We start from the raw sequence: 6,000 nt of genomic DNA, 5'->3' as shown, positions 1-6,000 counted from the left end.
TATAGCCAGGAAGGAAGAATTGATTTTTCCAGGGACCTCAGCTGAACCCTAATTATACTCACTATGTTGATGGAAGATTCCAGGTCCCCTTCACCCTGCACATGGGGTGATGGCCTCAAAGCCTGGATTCCCTCCAGTGACAGATATCCTAATTTGCTCCAATTTGAATCTTCAGTCCCCCTCCCCCACCCTTTTCCTCAGAGCAGCACCACGGAAGTGTGTTGTTACCTGCCCATATGGCTTCCTTCTATACTGAACTCTGCCCACCTGCCAGGGCCATGACTGGTTTGAAGGACTTTCAATGCACCCCGCTGGCTCTGCATCCCTTGCCCCTGTTACTCTTACTGGCATTCCAGTGAAGGAAGAGGCTGGTGTGAGTCCAGGACAGCCGAGATGGATTTTCCAGAAAGGAGAATTTAAAACTGGTCTTTGGAGGATTAGCCGACAGGAGAAGGAAAACTTGTGAAGGGAGGGGAATTCATTCTAGTCCGATAAACAAAATATTAGCTGGGCACGCTATTGTGTGTATCACATTTGAGCTCCTCTTTCATCATCTGGTGGGGGCTAGCGAGGGGATGATAAGGCCAGAAATGGGGTAACCAGCCCCTTGGTAACTGAGAGCCACCAGACTGGATGGGGGCCGGGGAGAGGCTGGCCCTGGGGTGGTCCTGTCACCCCCTCCTGGAGCCGGCAAGAGGCTCTGGCCCTGCTGTGACTTAACCAAGTGTTTTCCATCGCAATGTGAAAACACATGGGAAACACCTGGATAAAGTCACCAGATGGTGCGTCACCGGGCAGTGAGTTATTCCAGAATGCCTGGGGGGCAGCATGTAGAGAGGCAGTGTCCGGTTCTCCTGGGCTCCTGCTCCAGGCAAGGACGTCAGCAGAGCCTCAGTGTCCATTAAGAGAGAGATTTGCACACAACCAAAGCAAGTCCCCAGAGAACCTATGCCAAAGATGAAGTCCTGGGAGGGTTGTAGGGAGACGGGAAGACGGGAACTTTCCAGCCTTGGCACATCTTGGCAGTCAGTTGGTCTTGGAGGCTGAAGATCATGGCGCCTACCCTATTGGTGAGGTTGGTGCCTTGAAAAAGCTGTCATTTAATCCTCATGCTACTCTGCAGAGTGGATGCTATTACTATAAACCCATTTTATAGATGAAGGAACTGAGGCTCAGCGAGGGGACACCAAGTTGCCCAAGGTTCCCAAGACAAAAGAAACAGACGGTGAAGGAGGATGGCTCCCCCAGGGGGAAGAAATGGGACTGGTTTCCTGGTGGTCACAGGCTCACAAATAGGGAAGTCCCGCCGGTCTTGGTGGTGTCTGATTCCCGCCCCCTGCCCTAGGGGGCAGCAGAGCTCCATAATTGACAGTGAGCTTTCCAGTGGAACAGCCATTGATTCAAATACTGCTTCTGTTACTGAGAGAACGTGGCTAAGTCATTTAACCTGGAGGCGAGGTCTCCGTTTCCCATGGGTGAATTAGGAGAACGGTACCTCCTCACAGAGTGCTTCTCCATCAGGGGCAACACAGACCCTCAGAGGGCTCAACTGTGCTGCTCTAAGCACTCTGTGGTTCAGTTCTTTTACTTTCATTGCCCTGGTTCCATGAAAGTCGACATAGAGGCAAAGAGAAACCAACGTGACTGCCTCAAGGTCACATGACCAGTGAGCGGCAGAGGCAGGATTTGAACACAGGTTCTCCAGCTGCATTGGAACTACTCCACCGGAACTGCCTCCACCGTCGCTTAGGACTTAGAACGCAGCTCAACACAGAAAGCACTCTCCTGTTCGCTGTGATTACGAAGGGGCCTCGTTCCAGGCCGGCAGGTAAGTTCAATTGATAAAAGTTATAAGAATATTTACAAGGTTCATCGGGGAGGGGGCGGGGTGCCCACCACGGAGACTCTTGGGACATCTTGCATAAAAGAAATAAGTATTTAACCAGCGGCCTGCACACGACAAGTTTCTCACTTATTTATGAAAAGCCTGCTGAAATCTAGAGACTTCTACCAGGCGGAGGTGTGTTCTTGAGACTAAGAATAGCTGCTGAGGCCTGACAGAAGACGCCTTCTTGTGACATCAGAGTGGCAGCGCCCTCCCTCACAGTCAGCAGCTTGGGGTGGGGGTGGGGGGACATGGGTTTTCTCCAGCTAAGCACCAGCTGCCTGGTTCCTCCTGGGAGGCTGCATGAGCTTTGACTAAGGTGCAGGAAGTGTCCAGGGGATACCCCAAACGACCAGGCTTTACCTGGAATCTGGAGGTTTCTAACCTGTCACTTCTCCCCTTCCCCACCATCCCACTGTGTGCTGAACGCTGGCCACCTGACCTGACCAGTGGATGGGGACAAAGAGCAGAGGTCACTGGGGAGGGGCGGGGCAGACTCCTGACCAGTCTTGGGACTTACGTCCTTCCCCCACCAGGGAGAGGGCATAAACTCCCCTGGGGGGGCTTCTAACAAGTGTGGACCCCAGCCCCCCCCCCACAGGGGGATTCTCAAACACACCCCAGTTTGGGAGCTCCCCACCTCAGGGAAGGAGAACTCCCCGAGGAATTTGCTTAAAGCCCCAGCGGGTGACCCCTGACTCCTTCTGAAGTTAAAAGAAGTTCTGGGGAGACAGTACAGATTAAGTCAAACTGAGGTTGAATTGTGGTTCCTGCCAGGAACTGGGAGCTTTCAGTGGAGGTGTTAGAGGGACTGAGCGGAGAGGAGAGAGGAAAGGGAAAGGGAACTGTTTAAACCGGTTAATTTAAAACACTGTATTTAATGATATCTTGCCGTCTGCAGGCTCTCAGGCGTGGCGTGTCCCTGGCATGTTACTGGACATTTGCATTTGTGTATTGTACGTATTTACCGCACAGGGTTGGTGCATAAAGCTGGGTGCCCCACCCTTGTGGTCACTAAGGAGTTTGAGGGTAACTGAGGCTGCACGTGATTTTGACCTCGCACCCCGGCTCTGGGAAACTTAGCCCGCTAGGCCTCAGTTTCCCCCTTTCAAAAGCGTGGTTTTGCCTTGACATCTTGTAGGAGCCTGACACGTCATCTTTTAGAAACTCATCACACCTGACTTGCATTCACCCACGCGCTTTGTCTTTAAGAAAGGACCAAGGACGTGAAAGTCAGAGAACAGAAGGAATTTGCCCAACATCACACTGACGTGCCCCAGATCCTAACGTTCTCTGTACCAGGCCTGTCCCTACAAGAGTGGCCCCTGATGTTCCGTTGGCTGCAACTGGCAGCCAAGGAGAAGCAGTTCTGTGGTGCCACCTGCGAGCCGTCCCTGTTGGCAACATGGCCCTTACGGCTGATGTGCCGGCGCGTCTCTGGGATACGGGGTTAATGAGCTGCATCTCAGTGCAGCTGCCAAGCGCCTGGTCTTAGCTCAAGGTCATCCCAGGACTCTCCAAGAAAACACTGGCCCAGGGACACAGGGACACCCAGGGGGGTCACAGAGGAGTCCCACCACGGCCCTGATGGGATTTGTGATGATTCTCCGCCCGGGAGGCACCTTTGCAAAAACACCAACACCTGGCCCTCCCCCTCAGGGATTGAGTCCACGCTCCTGGGACACACCACACAGGTATGCTTGACGGATTCCACACGTGGGTCTCCTTCGAGGCGAGGGTGGCCACAGTAGTCCTCAAACCTGACAGTGTAATGGAATCACCTGGGGTGGGGGCGGAAACACCCATGCCTGCCCGATTTCATTGGGGTCTGGAGTGTGGTCTGAGCATTAGGAGTTTTAAATGCTCCCCAGGAGGTTTAAAGGTGCCTGGGCTCTTGCCCAACCCACCCCCTCCACCCCATCCCCCACCCGGCAGAGGGCTGCTGGAGCTTTTCCAGTCCCTCCAAAACACACTTTAGCCCATGGTGCTGCTTCTAAATCTGTATATACATCTCAAGAAAATGCTGTTCTTGACTTCTGAACGTCAAGAAGTCAATCCAAAGGGATGCGTCTCTGTCTGTGCCTTCCTGACTAGGAAGTAAAAGCTCAGCGTGAGTGGCGTGAAGGCTCTCCCCCTCTGCCCAGCTTTGGAGACAGAGGACAGGGAACTGTGCTGTCATCCAACCCCGGGCCTCAGCACTCATCTTTGGAGGGCCCTAGCCTATCAGTCCCATGGACACGCTGCAGGATCTGAGCCCACAAATCCCCCCTAGGCATTTTTGGGCAGCCCCAGGGCTGTCTCACTTGTGCCCTGATAGTCTGGCTTGGCCACCCTGGTGACCGAGGTCCCCTGGAAAGAACCCTCCCCAGCATGCGCTCTCCTGTTTGCGCTGACCCATAAGCCCATGGGACACCTATAATACCAAGCCCACTCCTGACTGCACCCCCTCCCTCTCCTCAGAAACTGACACATACTCACCAGGTGACATCTGGTGGCAGGGCTTGAGGCCCAGGTTTCACAAAATCCCTGAGGCACGACCGCTGGGCCTATCTATACTCTGACAGGCCAAGGGGCAGGCACCAAATGTCCTTCTCATCACAAGCTGAACACAGCTGCCCTCTGAGACTCTCGCCCAGGTCTGCCAGCTGGTGCAGGGAGACTGCCCTCTACCCAGTCCCCACCCAGACATGACCAGGACCAACAACTGTCCCTAAGTTAACCAGTTGACCAGAGTCTTATCCACTGGTGTGACACAGTACTCTCCATGTGTCAGCACCATGCAGGCACTTCATGTGAAGTGTCATGTACCCATTTTACAGATGGAGACCAAGGATTCCAGGGGTAGTCATTGCCTAAGGTCAAAGACAGATCTCCAACTTCACCCCCAACCTCTGCAGTGGACACTCTCAAATCGGGGTTCATAACAAGCACCCCTGTGATTCTATCACTGTAGGCCCCTGGAACCTGCATTTGAATACAAGAATGCAGGAGACCAGCCTTGGAGACTCCTTGCCCCGCCCCCTACTCTCCCATGCCCTGAGTCTTAGGACCTGTTCTAGGCCCAGCCATGCTCATCCTTGCTGCATGACCTTGACCCCTCTGAACTTCCTCCCCTCTGAACACGAGAGGGTTGAGCTAGCCAAGTCCAAGGGGGTCTTCAGCGAGCCTTGAGCCCCCAACTTTTTTCCTACCCCATGTGCTGAGGGAAGCGGGGGAAGGCTCCTTTTCTCCGGGTTTTTCCCCACAGCAGACTCCTCCACCAGGTCAAACAATGATCCCTGTCCCAGATTTCCACCTGCTTCTACAAGCAGGGACCCACAAGGCCCCAAGCATCTACTCCCACCAACCGTCCTGGAGTCTCTGGCAGGGGGGCCGGGCCCACTGCTTAAAGAGCTGTTGGGAAGCCTCCTGCCTTCCCTTCGAACCAGCTCCTTCCTTCATGAAGGGCAGGGCCCGCTTCCCATCCTGCTCTCCGCATGCAGCCAGCCCCCAGGAGAGCTGTAAGAGGCAGCTGAGAGTGGACCTCTGGGAAGAGCGTAGTCAGCAGGCGCAGGCCCTGGGCTCTGCTGAGTCAGCGTGGCCTGGGGATGCCGGGCTCCCCGCCTCTTCCCTCCACTGCCCCCCACGTCTGCCCGTGCCCTTCACTGCCGTCTGCCCGAGCTGGCCCAAATGGTAGGTGCCTGCTGCCTCCTCTCCCAGGTAAGCCCCAAATTACCGACTCCACCAGCTCTGAACCCCAACATATATTTATCATCCTTCCTCACAGGCACTCAGCCGGGGTCTCGCTTGTACTTGCAGCCATCCCAGGAGTGAGGGAGGAGGGAAAAAGGGGGGCACATGGATGTGCCTGACCCCCACCCCCGCGCCCTGGCTGGGGAGGTGCTGATGATACCGCCCTGCTGTCAGCTCATCCATTGTCCCCAAGGCAACCGGTTCAGGGTCCAGTCCCAGCCCTGTCACCTGCTACACACTGGGGGTGGGAGCTTGCTGCAGGCCAGGAAGCCAAGAGGACAGTCAGTAATAGCAGAGAATGTACCAGAACCTGGTACATTCCTCGTGGTTTTCCTCGTGGTCTGTGCCCATTGGTGGCCACAGAGGTAGGTAGCCCTTAGGGA

Source organism: Rhinolophus ferrumequinum, chromosome 25, assembly GCF_004115265.2.
Source record: "Rhinolophus ferrumequinum isolate MPI-CBG mRhiFer1 chromosome 25, mRhiFer1_v1.p, whole genome shotgun sequence".
NCBI lineage: Eukaryota > Metazoa > Chordata > Mammalia > Chiroptera > Rhinolophidae > Rhinolophus > Rhinolophus ferrumequinum.
Note: the sequence above shows the minus strand (reverse complement) of the source record.